Genomic DNA, 17,025 nt, shown 5'->3' on the forward strand with positions numbered 1-17,025 from the left:
CCAGTACGCCCGTGGCCACTGCCAGCGTCGGACTTATGCTAGTTTAGTGGACGTTTCATAAAATGGGTAACCACTGTATAAATATGCAAATATATTATACACACAATGTTTTTCAACATACTTACGAAGAAAAGCAAAATAATTCTTAATTACTGTGACATTTCAGACATTCACCCGTCATATTGTCATTTTATAACAAGTTGGGAAGCAAAGGCACACACCCATCTAACCAATCCGGAATTCAGTCACGATTGATAAATTGTGTAAACATATTTTATTAAAGGATATTAAATTAATCAAATTGAATCATTTTTAAACATATGTGTACGGGATTCAAATACCTATGTGGGAGTGTTTAATGTATGGTGGTAACCATTTCACCGCTTTTAGTTTCCGAGCTACCTACATGGGTTTTAAGGGAAGTGGTCGAAAAATGCCTAAAATGGTTTTGTGTTTAATATTAGGTAAGGTAGAAGTACTAGTGCTCGACGCTGCACTAGTATTCGACATGGTATAGTGTGTAGCTTTCAAATAGAGCTCGACGGCTAATCCTATTGTCTATTGTTAAGTATAACCGCTCGTGCCACGTGCCACAACCACCTGCATAAAAAATACGTACTTCGGTTACTGAGTGCCGGCGAGTTGAACGCCACAGAACCAGTCTAAAATGTGTCATCGAGATGCGTAACAAAGGCGTGTTATCGGAGAGCGCACCTACACTGGTTTTTTGGGCGTCGGCCTAGCCCGCGCTCAGGTGCCAAATAAAATAATTAAGACCCTTTTTTGCAGGTAAGTAGCATGTGCGGTTTTACTTAACAATAGAGAATAGGATTAGCCGTTGAGCTCTATTTGAAAGCTACACACTATACTTTATGTCAAAGTAATATAGGTTAAATTTGAACGGCGACGATCTTTCTGTATTCAAATTTAATTCTTGTCACTTTGACATAAAGTGCCCGTGTCGAATACTAGTGCAGCGTTGAGCACTAGTACTTCTACCTTATTTCCGCCAAGTCCGTACCGTGCTATATTATATGGAAATTTATTACAAAAAATGCTGTTTTTATATACCACACTGGCGGCAAGCAAGCATACGACCCGCATTCATCATAGCCTATGGACGCCTGCAGCTACGGGGATGTGTCACATCATGCCAAATGTTGATTGATTTTATATAAAATAAAAGTCCTAATATATAAAATAAGCTTTCATAAGTGATAGTTACTGATTTTTAAAAAGCGCTTTTCAATTATTAAAAGACATGTCAAGATCGGTTACCTTCTTTCAAGTACTTTCTAATGCTAAAAAAAACGAACTACAGTATTCTTCCTTATTTTCAATACCTTCTTGCCCGAAATTGACTTCTAGAACTCGGAGTAATTAACAATGGAGACGCCATGTCTAAAATTTTCGGTACAAAATAGTCTGCCGTTTTTTGCGGGGGAGGGGCACATCAAATGTATAGGTACGTCATGTCAGATAAACGTCAGTCCATACATATGGTTGACATGTGGTTGACCATTGGCCGCCTATTTTCGACAGAGGGGAACGCCTGTTAATGGCGGCTCCATTGTTAATTACTCCGAGTTCTAGAATTAGACCAAGTCTGCGACGATTTTGATTGCACACGCAGTGCAAGTGTTAATCATAATTTCATAAAGGTTTGTCGTTCAAAATAACACTTGCACTGCGTGTGCAATCAAAATCGTTGCAGAATTTTCTTGGTCTAACTCTATTATATTTTTTAGGTAAGTAGGTACTAATTTTTGTCTCATAATAATTGGGTATAATTTGATTAGGTTCTTAGTTTGACGGGGTATACTCTCATATTGTATATAATTTCATTAGTACTCATTAAAATACGAATTTGCTAATAAACCTTATTCGATATTAATTGTCGGAAAAAATCCCGGAACTGACAAATCAGAATATTCAGAATACCGATGGCGCCAGAATAAGGATGTAGACGTGCTGCGCGGGAATGGTGCGGAGGGGCGCGCGGGGCCCCCGCCCGCCTGTTCTACCACTCGTCTGCTTCACCCCCTCGGAAACGTAAAACTCAAGTATAAGAGCGCCTTAAAGAAAATGTTTATTTTTAGTGATTCCATCAACAAATAGACTGAACAAGGCATTGTGAATACAGACGAAGTAAACAACTGACAATTCATAATTAGATTATAAATATCGCCAAATTAAAGCCGGCTAGACAGCTGTTGAGACATCTGCAGGTCAAAATGGCGGTCATTACTGTTAAAAAGATAACCACATTCCATCACGCGAACGTCAAATTTTCTCAAAACAAATATAGTAACCCCTTTTCTAAAGTGCCGAATCAAATCCAGCCACATTCTTCATTAAAACTTGCACTTGTGAAAAGTAAAAGTGGTCATCCCGTCACGCTCGTGAGCAAGTGAATGCTCTGAGTTTGTTTATGAATAACGAACAACGGTTATCTAGACACGCGGCAGCGTGTCAAGCCAAGTTCAAGCAAAGGAACTGGCTAGCCAGCGCCGAGTGTAATATTACACGAACCACTTGGTGCCACTTTTGACCCTTCTATAACTCAAAACATCTTTGACGTAAACACATAAAACTACATGTGTTTAATTATATCCATAAGGATATCTAGAAGCCCAAATTTCATGAAGCTAGCTCAAACGGTTATACAGGTATGAAGGTCAAAAAGTCGTAAATTTTAAGACTGACTTATGACTTATAGTACCTAAACCTAACCTACTTCCAGATGACCTAGAAGGATGAAATTTGGAATCCAGCTTGGTTATTGTGTGTAACCGTAGGAAAAAATCTAAAAATAAAATAAAGTTAAAAAATAGGGGGGGTCCCCATACAAAAAAACCACTTTTTATTGGGACTGACATATAAGTACCTAAACCTAACCTACTTCCAGATGAGCTAGAAGGATGAAATTTGGAATCCAGCTCGGTTATTGTGTGTAACCGTAGGAAAAAATCTAAAAATAAAATAAAGTTTAAAAATAGGGGGGGTCCCCATACAAAAAACACATTTTTTATTGGGACTGACATATAAGTACCTAAACCTAACCTACTTCCAGATGACCTAGAAGGATGAAATTTGGAATCCAGCTCGGTTATTGTGTGTAAGCGTAGGGAAAAATCTAAAAATAAAAAAAAGATAAAAAATAGGGGGGGTCCCCATACAAAAAAATATTTTTTTATTGTAGCGTTGGAACCGTTACAAGCAGATATTTGAAACTACCCCAATATATGTATTATTATATTTGCTATATTAAAATAAAGTTAAGTCAAAAAATAAGTGGTGTCCCCATACAAAAAACTTGTAATACGCTCTAAACAACCGGCCAACGGTGTGTCGTTGGCGGCGCGCGGCACCACATAATTATACAAAGAACAAAAGTAAAAACCATACAGCGGAAACACAAGAAAAAACATTAAATCTCAATACCTGCCTAGTTTTCTTTACAAAAAGTATTGATATCCCACCAAAAACATAAATGTAAAAAAGGAGAGCCAAGTTCAATACAAAAATTATGCTTGGCTGTGGGGCTCGCCGCAAAAAGAATGGAGATCTAAATGAGTGCCACTGCCAAGTTCTATGCAAAATCCAAATATGTATTTATAGGAACAAAATAACATTATAAACAAGTATTAAACTCTATTTCTTTGCTTTATTGGATACCTATAACAATTGCTGTTATTTAAAAAAATGTGAGATCTTAAAGTAGGTTAGATTTGGCTTGGCCAGGTTTTATCAGAATTACAATATATATAAAATGATTGATATAATGAAAACTGGCCAAGTCAAATCTAACCTACTTTAAGATCTCACATTTTTTTAAATAACAGCAATTGTTATAGGTATCCAATAAAGCAAAGAAATAGAGTTTAATACTTGTTTATAATGTTATTTTGTTCCTATAAATACATATTTGGATTTTGCATAGAACTTGGCAGTGGCACTCATTTAGATCTCCATTCTTTTTGCGGCGAGCCCCACAGCCAAGCATAATTTTTGTATTGAACTTGGCTCTCCTTTTTTACATTTATGTTTTTGGTGGGATTAACTTATTACTCGTAAATACTTAGTAAAAAAGATTGACATACCTATGTTTAGAAAAAAGGTGAAGACGTATAAGGCGGTGTAAGAAAATGTGTTGATGCTGCAATTAGCAGTGGTAATCTTTAAGCGATTGAAGAAATTCTGTACATATATGATAGAAGTTGGCTTCGTGGTAATGACAATGTCTGTGTTGGCTCTTTCAATCGCGTTGTGGTAAAGAGTGATGTTTATTTTTACCACTTGGAGAATGCGCCTGATGATAGTGATGATGGTTGAGAGAGATTGGTGAGAGTAAACTAAAGCAACATTTGAATAATTACATAAAATATTAATACTAAAAATTGTCATGCCCGATGACATTTACAGTCGAAAGAAAGGTTGATAAAGTATAACAACATTTTATTAATCTAGTTAATACAACCTAATTACATCGTAATTTGAGTATTTAGACTTTGCGAATGAAGATACAACTTGTTAAAATTAAAATATTGGAAAAAAAAAGAGATTTTCATTTTTGTGGTAGCCCTGTGCAGTATTCCAGTTCTACTTCATTTACATAGCTATCTAATTAATTGACAATTGCATAATCATAATCATAATAATTTATTGATAATAAAAATTCCATGTCAATACTTGGTTACAGTTGGTGGTTGGGTGCTATGATATTACTCAAGTTTACTCGTAATGTACACTCGCGCTGACCTCAAGCCATTGCTAATTAATATTGTGACATTATAATTCTTTATCGTCCAATCCCTGTATATACATACATAAATAACCGATATGCTTGTTTTAGATGCTTGTTAATCCTTGTTTTTATGTGACCAGTTTGGTTATATTTCGAAGTGAATATTACTAGTGTAGTATGTGGTAATTGTGAGTATTTGTTAAATAACGTTAGTTTGAAGGTTAATCGCAGTTTAATTCGTAACAGAGGTCATAACGCGTGTAATTGGTGTACCGATTGGATTAATATTCTAGTTAAAAAAAAAACAACCTTAGATCTACATAGTATACACGAAGGATACACTTATAGCAATAATTAATATAATTGCGTGCAAAAATAAAAAGCTTGCTTTAAACTCTATAAAGAAGGCAGAAGGCAGGTAGCTATAAAAAAAAATGGTTACGATATAAACTGTTGGTATTGACAAAACAAAAAAATATATTCAAAGATCGAACAGCTTGCGACGTAATAATACGATAATAGGCATACATTCAAAAGGTTAAGTATGCCAGTGCCAGTATATATACAGCAACAAAACATGAACCACATTCACAAATATGGTGTTGAATAGTTGAGCGAGTTTAAAACAGCACGGCTAAATGTTATCTTAAAGTCAGGTGGTAAAAGCAACTTGTGTAGTCATTTAGTATCTAGACACGCGGCAGCGTGTCAAGCCAAGTTCAAGCAAAGGAACTGGCTAGCCAGCGCCGAGTGTAATATTACACGAACCACTTGGTGCCACTTTTGACCCTTCTATAACTCAAAACATCTTTGACGTAAACACATAAAACTACGTGTGTTTAATTATATCCATAAGGATATCTAGAAGCCCAAATTTCATGAAGCTAGCTCAAACGGTTATAAAGGTATGAAGGTCAAAAAGTCGTAAATTTTAAGACTGACTTATGACTTATAGTACCTAAACCTAACCTACTTCCAGATGACCTAGAAGGATGAAATTTGGAATCCAGCTTGGTTATTGTGTGTAACCGTAGGAAAAAATCTAAAAATAAAAGAAAGTTAAAAAATAGGGGGGGTCCCCATACAAAAAAACCACTTTTTATTGGGACTGACATATAAGTACCTAAACCTAACCTACTTCCAGATGACCTAGAAGGATGAAATTTGGAATCCAGCTCGGTTATTGTGTGTAACCGTAGGAAAAAATCTAAAAATAAAAGAAAGTTAAAAAATAGGGGGGGTCCCCATACAAAAAAACCACTTTTTATTGGGACTGACATATAAGTACCTAAACCTAACCTACTTCCAGATGACCTAGAAGGATGAAATTTGGAATCCAGCTCGGTTATTGTGTGTAACCGTAGGAAAAAATCTAAAAATAAAATAAAGTTTAAAAATAGGGGGGGTCCCCATACAAAAAAACCATTTTTTATTGGGACTGACATATAAGTACCTAAACCTAACCTACTTCCAGATGACCTAGAAGGATGAAATTTGGAATCCAGCTCGGTTATTGTGTGTAAGCGTAGGGAGAAATCTAAAAATAAAAAAAAGTTAAAAAATAGGGGGGGTCCCCATACAAAAAAATATTTTTTTATTGTAGCGTTGGAACCGTTACAAGCAGATATTTGAAACTACCCCAATATATGTATTATTATATTTGTTATATTAAAATAAAGTTAAGTCAAAAAATAAGTGGTATCCCCATACAAAAAACTTGTAATACGCTCTAAACAACCGGCCAACGGTGTGTCGTCGGCGGCGCGCGGCACCACATAATTATACAAAGAACAGAAGTAAAAACCATACAGCGGAAACACAAGAAAAAACATTAAATCTCAATACCTGCCTAGTTTTCTTTACAAAAAGTATTGATATCCCACCAAAAACATAAATGTAAAAAAGGAGAGCCAAGTTCAATACAAAAATTATGCTTGGCTGTGGGGCTCGCCGCAAAAAGAATGGAGATCTAAATGAGTGCCACTGCCAAGTTCTATGCAAAATCCAAATATGTATTTATAGGAACAAAATAACATTATTATAAACAAGTATTAAACTCTATTTCTTTGCTTTATTGGATACCTATAACAATTGCTGTTATTTAAAAAAATGTGAGATCTTAAAAGAGGTTAGATTTGGCTTGGCCAGGTTTTATCAGAATTACAATATAATATAAAATGATTGATATAATGAAAACTGGCCAAGTCAAATCTAACCTACTTTAAGATCTCACATTTTTTTAAATAACAGCAATTGTTATAGGTATCCAATAAAGCAAAGAAATAGAGTTTAATACTTGTTTATAATAATGTTATTTTGTTCCTATAAATACATATTTGGATTTTGCATAGAACTTGGCAGTGGCACTCATTTAGATCTCCATTCTTTTTGCGGCGAGCCCCACAGCCAAGCATAATTTTTGTATTGAACTTGGCTCTCCTTTTTTACATTTATGTTTTTGGTGGGATCCTAATTTACCACATAAGCTCTGTTTTTAAACTAGGGTTAGCAACCTTAGTTCCATACTTTTTTGCACCCAAAAATAACGTTAGCAACTTTTCCCTTTTAGCCACTTTTAAATTCCACGCTAGTAACACCGCACGACAGGTGGCAGCCCTATCGGTGCGTAGATCGTGACTTGCGCAAACGCAGTAATCGCAATAATTGGCGCTGTACATCGATAGTTTGTCATCGCGTGCTCGTGAGATCTTCGTTGGCCCTCTGGCGGGAGAACTACGGTTACGTAATAGTTATGTATTTATATGTTGGAATTATAAAACAAAAGTTAATAATTATTACATTCAGTTTCTTAAATATGATCAGTTTAATTGAAAAAAGTCAAAGGTGTGTCTCCAATCCGCATCGGGCTGGCATAAGGCAGCATAGCTGGCACAAAGAGTTAACAATCCTGAAAAATGTATGAAGGTGTAAAGCAGCGGTCGGCAACCTTTTAGCAGCCAAGGGCCACATAGCAGTTAACGAAGTGGACGCGGGCCGCACTTTGTTAATATTTATGACTTTATCAGACATTTTCATTTGTCAATATTACATACAAAATAGCCAGGGAGGCTCGCGAGCCGCAAGTGAGAGGTTCGCGGGCCGCATGCGGCCCGCGGGCCGCTGGTTGCCGACCGCTGGTGTAAAGGAATACCGGATAATATTACTTACAGCTATTTTTATGAGAATTTGTGGTGATATAAATCTAGCCTTTAACATCTTAAGAATTATTTCTGTAACATTACATCAGTTTTATTGATCATCTTTTTAGTACCTATCAATCGGTATGTAAATAAAACATCATACATCTACGCAATGATAGGTGGCGCTAAAATCAATACCCATCCTGTTCAAAATTCGCATTGGAAAGCGCTCCACCCGAACTAGGACGTACGTGAGTTTGCCCGCGGGGAAATTGCTCACCTCACAAACTAATGAAAGTGTTTGTTAGTTTTTGTTTGCGAGAATTGTATCGAAAGTTTTGCTCTGTGCATTTCGTAACCGAAATGAATGTGAAAACTGTTTCTTAAGGTTGGTAGGGTCAGTTTGCGATAATGAAAATGCATTTAAGTTTCAAAGAAAGCAAAAGTTACTGCCCTACAAAAAAGTACTTGAATTTATTCTTAGACTTGTTTTTCTAGAAAATACCGGCAGTTTTCCTTGTGAGATGTAAACTTGACCTATAAGCTGTCACGTATCGTGTAAGGTTGGATTTTATTTGTACCATTTGACCTACAACTTTATTTACACAATATATTTAAAATTTAGCACACGGCATTCAATTACCGACAGTTTACATAATTTCTTTAAATTAGGCCCACAATATTGTTAATCTTATTTATAATTATAACGTAAAACTGATTGATTTTACCCAATGTATTTTACATATTTAAGAATCGATTGACGAGTATTATATAAAATAAATAAAAACTCTTTTGAAATTGTGTTACTTACCTACTTGTAAAAAGTAATATTTGTGTATTTTTTAAGTATTTAAGTTTATCCAAGAAACTGTACCTATTTTTTTTCACTTGCTAGCGAAATTGTCTCATTTAGTCGAATGTAGCTGTAGCTTTACTACCCATTAGAATTTATCAATAAAAGTATTCATATTTTGTTACAACATTCAATGTCAATTACCAATAAAATTTATTGATTGATAATGGATTGTAATGAATATTAAGTTCAGTATGCCAGCAGTGTCATAATATATCATAATCATAACTAAAACCAGTCTTCCTCATACCACGCCGTCAGTCAAGCCCTCCACAGGGACGGAACTAGAAATGGAAAGTGACACTTGTCAGTAGGTGTTACATGCTAATAGCGACATTATACCTTACCAATCGAACAACGTCACATCAGCCTTGGACATTTGTCACGTATATGTCTTATGTCATTTGGAATTATTACAGTTACGTGAATGTCATGTATTTTTTTAAAAGGTTGTTTTATGTTAAAGTTTAGATCGAGATGTGATGCTTTGGTTTTAAGCGTATGACAAACACGCATGAGGTGTGTCAAGACTGTCAAGATGCTGCAAGTTATGTAAAGTGAGACAAGGAATTATGTCGATATTGTTAGGTTAGGAGATTATCAAATTCATCTCTCTATTTATTTAAAAGAAAATCAAATGAGTATCACAGAGAACTTATTTATTAATATTGTAAAAAGATTATGAATAAATCATTTTTATTATATTATCTATATGACCTATGTACTTTGACAATAAGTGTTATTTGTATGGTATCGACCACGAAGCGGAAGATGCTGGTTCAAATTCAGCTTTGGCTACCAGAGCTTTTTATCAGCTTTCATTCAGTGTATGACATTAAATTTGAATTTATCAATCTTATTTTTTTTAGTTAAATAATTGCAACAACAACGAGAGAGAGAACAAACGAAATAAATTCACGGTCATAAAATACCGTCGCCAATTAAACATAAAAGATAAAAGTGAAAGATTCTCAGCATCTAACCAACTTAGATATGGCAAAGATCGATTCCAAGTAAAACCATAAAACAGTATGCTTTCTACAGATCTCAGATTAGGAGACAATGGCGGTCGATAGCATCGTTCAATTAAACCATTGTTGGTGGAATGGCAGGATGCGGCCGAGATGTAAAGACACTTGTTCGTTTCTAACACAAGAAAACTGCTACGATTTTTATTTTTTTGCGAGGTTAATTGATCAAATAAATTATTGAGAATTGTAGATATAATATGTAATGTTTGTATAATGATTTATTAAGATACATAAAAAATAAAAATAATATCATAATACCTATATTTAATATACTATTTGTTCAATAAGCTATAATTGGTTGCTTGCAAAATACATATATGTACGCATAATATAGTGTATAAATCTCTAACAAAACTCTCCTAACTGTAATTTATTTCGCAAATATGTACATTTAATTAAAATCGAGTGTCGCACACGGAAGTTCTAAATAGCAACGTCATTTAAGTGCCGAACTACATGACCTTGCATTTGCACCCAACCGTATGATTACATAAAATCTACATCAAACTGTCTATTTCAACACTTTCAGTTTATTTAGTATAAAGTTGGTGTCTCGATGGTTAAAACAAATAGGAATAAGTGTTAACTTTCGTATAAATCACTTAACGTTAAACCTATTAAATAATGTTTAACGAGCATTAGAAATTCACTCTTACCTGTCATGCAATAAATTTATTATACTCACATTTTCTACAAATCAGCAATAAGTTCTCACTTATTGCTACTACTCGCGCATTTAGTATTAATAATGCTTTAAGCCTATTTTACTTGACATGGAGACAGTGATTTTCGGCTTAAAATAATTATATTATGTTACACATAATTCTTACAACATTAATTATTTTAACAAAATGAAGGGCACCTTTAGTTAGAGAGAAAATGATATACCGTTGAAATTAACTACATTTTATACAAATAGGCACCTCATAATTTTTAGGCTCTTTTCAAATATGTATGTATGTATGTATAAACTCTTTATTGTACAAAACACAAAACACAAATTTATGGCACAGGATAGGAATATGTACTAAAGTATCATAGATTAACATATAAACTTGAACAAATTTAATAAAAATAACGTTTTCATTTACACATATCGGATATCAAACTATAAAAAACAATAGATAGTTCATGGTTCTTGTTATTATGCGTGGCGGCGGCAAAATTAATCAAATCTGCCCTAAAGAGGAAGTATGTCACGGTTGCTACTTAACGAAAAACTAAAATATAGAGAATCTATTTATTAAACACTACCATCTTAAGAAATAAATAACGGTGTATAGACAACGATTTATCAATAGAGCTGCCGCAATGTTTTATAGTTTATGATATTGTTGAAGCATTTACAGTAAACGGTACTTAACTGGAAATTACTTTAAAATATGTAATAACATAATGACGTAGGTATAATTTACTCTATTATGTGTGATACTTCTCAGCTGACATAAGTCTTCTTATGGACATTTTTTTGGTTTTTGGTTTAATTATGTAGTCGTTTTAACAAATAGTTATTCTGAAAATAAACTTTTTGGTTTGGAAGCAAATCAATCCAACTATGTAATTGAAAATCGCGAACTGCAGCACTGTACTTATTTATTTTCTTAATTATCAAAATTGACAGATAAAAACAGAAAAATCCACTACGCTTGGCGTCCTATGGTTTGATTTTTATCTTTTTCCAAACTACTTAAACCTTTTCTTTCATAACAATAGTGTCGTTTTTCGCATAACCAAAGGTTGTGTAACGAACGAAAGTGCCGCGCCCTGTGAGAGCGACTCACAATGAATGAAGTATGGACTCGCATCGACAGCCATGTCCGTGATCGGTGCACTAAAAGTAATATTTAACGGACTATCTTTGGACCTTATGTATTAACAATAAGGCTTATGTCAGTTAACTGCGTGGACAGTGGCACAAGTGATTTGGTTCAATACAACCGGGCAAGTTGATTCATAAGTTTCATAATCCACTTTAACATCTGAATCGCGTGGCATTTCTTCACATTCCGACTGCGAATTGTATTTAGATTACGCTTTTTATTTAACATGGCATACTTGTACAACGTTAAGTCACAAGTTTAGCTACATTTACGGACAGTTGCATTGGAAATTCACCCAAATCAATCAAATCATTTATTTCTGGAGCTTAGGGGCTGTCCATAAATTACGTCATCGATTTTTGACGATTTTTGACCGCCCCCCCCCCCCATCCCATCCCAATTCATCATGCTTCGAATGTTCCTACGTCATGCTACCATCATCCGATTTCCGGACGCCCCCCCCCTAATTTGAAATGACGTAATTTATGAATAGGCCCTTATCCATTTTATAGTTGTTAGTAACAAACTTAACTCAGATGCTACGGTCAGTCGCGATACTAAAATCTCATTCATAACAATCATAACCCCGGACCATATATCCGGTACAGCTAGTCCACTCAAGTTACCCTTCACCTACTCTGCAAACGTCATTTTCTTTGAAAATATACATAATATACGTATTTACACTTTATCGATGCTAAGTCGGTGCAGTGTTAGCTCAGACGGACACTCTCAGACTCGAAATCTTGGTGATGTTGGCACATAACATAACTTCCACCATTGATTGCTTTCATATATATTCAAAGTATTCAAACTCCTAATAATTACAAACTGCCATGCCATGTGCGAAATAGTGGGCGTTTAATATCTCATTACTACCAATGAGATGCGACCTACGCCACGCTGTCAAGGTCGCGTTTCGCAAATGCAGGCAAAGCCGTGACGCAACGCTAGTCTAAACCGTGTTAATGATGCTTCGCGGATTCAATATTTTGAAAACATTGCATTTGTTTGCAGTTACTCAGAGAGGGAAGAACTGGTATAGTGTAAACAACGTTGTTAAGGTTGAAAGATGATATTGTAATCTATTTCCCTATCTCCCTGTTATTGTTATTTATATATAATACAAAACATACCTATCTCTACTTTTACTATTAGAAATATTTGAAGTATTAGTAGTTTTGATTTTTTATATTTCTTAGTATATGTTGATATATGACATCTATTTCAGTTTATCTCTAGGTACTTTTCATTATTGTGAATTTGTGAAACTCGTTATTTGCATTTGCAGGTTTATATTAACACGTAACAAATTCTTTAAAATCACTCCTAGGTACCTATTAATTTTTTTAAAGATCACTTTTCTACACCTCCGAACGGACTACTTAAAAGGTTGACGATTTATGTTTTTTTTTCTAAATAAATAAGAAGTCTACGCACGTCAAGCAACTACACGATTAAAACTGTCGATAAAAACTAAGAAAACTATTTAAAATATCTGTATAACCACTCTCATCTCCGTTTCTTTTCATCTTTATGGTTTTATACCTGGTACCAGTAGCACCAGCTCCATATTAAGACTTGATGGTATTCAAGCTGAACACGAAAGAAATTATACATAATTGCAACCCGTCTGACGAGGCAGTGGAAAGGCGATTTCGCCAAAACTCCGGGTCTACTGTTGGAAATTGTTACAGAGATTCATTGATTGAGAAAACCTTAAATTTTATAGATAAGTAATAGGTGCATGAGGATTTTGGTCCACCTATTCCTTTTAAGATGAGCGTAAGTGAAATTAATTAACTTTTTTTTATATACATGGACATGAACACATTCCTACTCGTATATATATATCTACTTCGTTTTTTTAGCATTAGGGTAAGGGTACTAAACAATATAGACATGTCTTTTTATTGACAAAACTCATGAAGCCACAGCAAATATGTAACAATTATATAGCTCAAATGATCTTTACTACTTAGTAATAGTTATTATTTTTTAAGCATAATCAACAAAAACACACGTCAAGATTGTCAACCGTTTTTCTAATTTGAATTTCCTTTTATCTTTAAATTAAGTAAACCTAATCTCGGAAACTACACCAACATGATTGCCTATTAAGTTTCCGTTGCTATTTTATGACCTAATAACGAAGGTACTGCACTCTACATTAGGGACTATGGTTAATCTAGATTGAGAATTGATTTAATCCGAATTGAGGATTGATGCGTTAATTCAAATTGATTCAATCGGATTGACGCGTCAATCAGAATTGATTCAATTCGAATTGATCAATCCGGATTGATCAATTCGGATTGACGCGTCAATTCGATTGATCAATCCGGATTGATTTAGTTCAGATTGATGCCAACACTGCTCTACACTGAACACGAAAGTACGGAACTCTTGATTACATGCGGTCGGCACTCTCACTTGGGTGTGGGTTTTTAATTTTCACGGAAGGTACGACAATTTGTCAAAAATTAAAGTCACTGAAGCTTATTACGCGAATGGTAAATATGGTGATAATTCTTATAAGTACAAAGTTATAATTATGGTTTCGTAAGAGAAACGTTGTTAAATTCTCATTGAGACAAGGTTCGGTCAGTGAAAAATATGAAAACATGTCTTTGAATTGTAATTGTTACACATATAAATAATATGAATACTTACCAAATATCAGGCAGCCAAAAAATCAAATTTCAAGCTAAGTAATCTACTTTAAATATGGCCAAGATCTAAATAAACGTAATTTGATTGTATTATCGAAATAACTACAACCGGCAACAAGATCTTAAGTAACTTAACTATCTTAACCAAGGTTTAAAAGACCTTTAAGACATTTATCGGAGACTTGCGAACAGTTAGTAGGTACGAACTGTACGAAACAGATCAAGCCGGCTCTTTAGTCACGCACATGTCAATGTCTCAATGTCGTTCAGGTCGCTGCTATATATGTCAGTTAATATGTGTGCATACCAAGTTTAGCCTATGCATAGTATGTGTGGTTCGTAAGCTTCTAAATTTGTCCGAACGAAACAGGATTTTTTGCGGCAACCGAAATTTTTGCTCTAATTTCGGTCGAAACCTATACTTCGGTCGGACAATAGTCAGGTAGGCACTACCGAAAATACAGTTTCTAGGCAGCGGAAAGGTTCGGCAGCTTATCGTCGAACGAAAACGAAACCGAACCTTCGCTTCAGCCGAAACATCATTTTTATACCGAAACCTGTCGATACCGAAACTACTCTAAGCTTTCAAGGAAAAAACCACACTATGTTTTCAAGTAAGTGTGAAAACACTGAAAACTTAGCGTGGTCGGACTCTAGTTGGAAAATGGGATTATACATATTTCTAAAACTCGTAAATTATTTAATTTATTTTAAAACTATGTAATTCAGTACTGACCTCAGTCAGTGATGCGTATGAAAAATTACGTAACTCTCCGGTTCTATAATCGCAAGAACCTAGGTAATAGCTATTTATTTATTCTTGCATGAAGTCTGTGTTTACTTGCAATTTTATTTAAGAAAGTTGTACACCGCGGAACTCGTGAGCGAGACAGCGCTATGCACATTTATAGTGATATCCCGCTCGCACACCTGAGCGGTATGCGGATCATCATCCAACGTAAAGACCTAAAAATCGAATATCCAAAGCACAACCCGCACGGCCTTACGATGACCTTAGCCAGTTTACATAATGGCGTCATTGTTTGACCGCCGCCATCTTGGCTTGCACCTGTGCAATAAAACACACGCCAATCTGAACCCTAACTGCATATAGATAAGATACAACGATGTGCGTACTAATAGAAAAAGCTTAGCCGGTAAAGAGTTATTGTTATTACTAAACGAGTATCGCCATCCGCTTATAAATTTAATTGAAGATGGCCTATGGATAGCAAAACAGCTTGTTTATGTAAACATTACGTAATATCATTAAATAAAAAAAAAAACATAAATTTCACTTACGATGTTATGAATGTCACTTGTCAATATGAACCTGGAACAAAAATGAGTCATCAGAAATAGTTCACCTATCCGCCAACAGGTGGCTCTGTAATTATACTATTGAAAATTCCTTTCACTATGAGCTGTGCTCATTATTTGAGCGTAGTAATTAGGCACGTTAAGTTTGTAATGTGGGTAGACTGGAATAGCTGGTACGCATTGTGTGGCATTGTTTAGAAGACGACGAATTAACATAATTGCATGTTGTTTCATAATAAACGCCTAGTGCGTATAGATTGATAGTTGCGACAAATGGTAGCGAAACAAGTTCTGTGACCTTGTTTTGTTGTTAAAAATATGAGGAATGATTTAAAACAATATATAATAAGGGTTAGGAAAGAAGGAAAAAAGCAAAAAGATATGCCCCGGGTGAGGATCGAACTCACGACCTTAAGATTATGAGACTTACGCGCTGCCTACTGCGCTACCGAGGCTGGTGATTCACCGATCGAAATAGGTCACCACTATGTAAGATTAGGAATCTGTAAATACAGTTAAGAGGAAAGGGGACGACCGCTTCGCCATAAAAACGTAGTCCACATTTTCGGCTCCGGATTTTCCGGATATTGATATTATTATGGAGAATATTTTATATAATTTTATGTATATTAACCATTGCTACGCTCTTTCGTTTGACTTTTTCAATTTCGAGATTTTTTCGAGTTCAAGAATCGAGAATCATTTATTCATGGCAAGCTACATTTCATTAGTAACTATTTATTAATCTGTGATTTCATACAAGCGTATTGTGTTACTCGTACAAATAAAAATGTATTTAAACAAGGTATATATATATCGATGGTCAAGCAAATATTGTCAGTAGAAAAAGACGCGAAATTCAAAATTTGAGACGATATCCCTTCGCGCCTACATTTTTTCAAATTTGACGCCTTTTTCTACTGACAAGATCTGTTTGATCAATTTTAGTTTAACCCTAAAGTCAGTGCTGATCTTCCGGGGAGACCATTTGTGGTGGTTATTATATAGTTAAAAATTAAAAAAAAAAGAAAAAACAAAACAAACGAAGGGGCATAGCCGTGGTTAATATTACCTATGCGATGTATATCAAATTGTGTCCAAATATTTTCCTTGTTTTTTCTTTTTATGTATTTAGTTCGTTTAAAGTTTACAAAAAACAACCGTAATCTTCTCTCATTTAAATGTAATTGTTATTCAGTGTCTCCTAAATATTCAAACCGTCTAGTACCTACCACCTGAATTCCAATACATAGTTTAAGAGTTACCTCAGAGCAAGACAAACAGACAACGCAACAACTTTCACTTAATTACTTTGCTGTTATCGCCTGTGTTGAGGCTGCGACATACATACAGACAGACAGACAATGAAGTAGTCTATGTATGTAGGTAGTTTGGCAAAAAGAGTTTAATTCCCAGGCTGAATTACTGACATAGTGATAGAT

General features: G+C 34.8%; 1 protein-coding gene and 1 non-coding gene across 2 annotated transcripts in view; both read right to left on the minus strand.

Annotated features, from left to right (window-relative positions):
• LOC134679480 (uncharacterized) overlaps nucleotides 1-17,025 on the minus strand; it is a 70,110-nt gene that overhangs the window by 33,825 nt on the left and 19,260 nt on the right. Inside the window, exon 2 of the mRNA XM_063538413.1 lies at nucleotides 15,566-15,596. The gene's annotated coding sequence lies outside the window, so the exon portion shown is untranslated. The remainder of the gene's footprint in view (nucleotides 1-15,565; nucleotides 15,597-17,025) is intronic.
• Nucleotides 15,966-16,038, minus strand: Trnam-cau (transfer RNA methionine (anticodon CAU)). The gene has a single exon. It is a non-coding gene; the product is annotated as a tRNA-Met (tRNA).

The sequence above is a fragment of the Cydia fagiglandana genome, chromosome 2 (genome assembly GCF_963556715.1).
Source record: "Cydia fagiglandana chromosome 2, ilCydFagi1.1, whole genome shotgun sequence".
Lineage (NCBI taxonomy): Eukaryota > Metazoa > Arthropoda > Insecta > Lepidoptera > Tortricidae > Cydia > Cydia fagiglandana.